This window comes from Anolis sagrei, chromosome 7 (assembly GCF_037176765.1).
Source record: "Anolis sagrei isolate rAnoSag1 chromosome 7, rAnoSag1.mat, whole genome shotgun sequence".
Taxonomy (NCBI): Eukaryota; Metazoa; Chordata; class Lepidosauria; order Squamata; family Dactyloidae; genus Anolis; species Anolis sagrei.
This window is the reverse complement of record NC_090027.1, coordinates 22712246-22713309: the sequence shown is the minus strand read 5'-3', so window position 1 is coordinate 22713309 and position 1064 is coordinate 22712246.

Below are 1064 nucleotides of genomic sequence, written 5' to 3'. Positions count from 1 at the left end.
GTGGCCCCTCAGTCCTTCTCCCTCTTTGGGAAATCTCCAGTATGGATCTGGAACCATAATGATCAGCTTTAATGCCAACAGGTCCATTCTTTTGTGAGCAGGAAGAGGGCATTGTTTGTGTTGGGTCTGGAGCAGCGTTTCTCAATGTGGGGGTCAGGACCTCTGGGGAGTTGTGAAGGGGTTTCAGAGGGGTCACCAAAGGCCACCAGAAAACATATATTTCTGATGGTCTTAGGAGCCCCTTTGACAGAGAAGGCGGAAGATCTGTCCGCTGGTCCTTCTCTTCCTTTTTGGAAACAGACTGCGAATCTTCCCACCAAAAGCCCTCCTCCTCTGTGATTGGCTGGCCTCTCAGCCAAGGGGAGGGCTGTTTCTGAGACTCCAAGCAGGGAGGGGAGAGCAGGTGTGCTCAGCACATGGCCGCTTGGTGCGCATGTGCAGGCGAGGGAGAGCATGTGAGGCGGAAGGACGGCTCTCACCAGCGAGTCCCTTCAAAGCAAGAGAGAGGTGTCTGTGTGGGAAGTTTGGCCTAATTCTATCATTGTTGGGGTTGAGATCTATCATTGTTTGAGTCTACAGTGCTCTCTGGATGTAGGTGAACTATAAATCCCAGCAACTGCAACTCCCAAATGACAAAATCAATCCCCCCAACCCCACCAATTATTATTAATCCTGGAGTCTGACAATGAGCTCTCTTGCCTCCCCAAATTACAAATCTCATAATTCTATAGATTTAGATAATGTGTCTTACACATCACAAAAATGGGAGACGCCTGACTTGAGAGCGGTACACGTGAAAAAGATCTTGGAGTCCTCGTAGATAACAACAACAATAAACTTTATTTATACCCCGCCACTATCTCAAGCTAAACATGAGCCAATACTGTCATGCGGCGGCAAAAAAAACAAAGGCCAATGAGATTTTGGCCTGCATCAGTAAGAGCCTAGTGCCTAGATCCATGTTTATTATTGTATGTTTAAATTGATATGTTAATTGTTTAAATTCATATGTTATGATTATTATTATACTAGCCGTCCCCTGCCACGCATTGCTGTGGCCCACA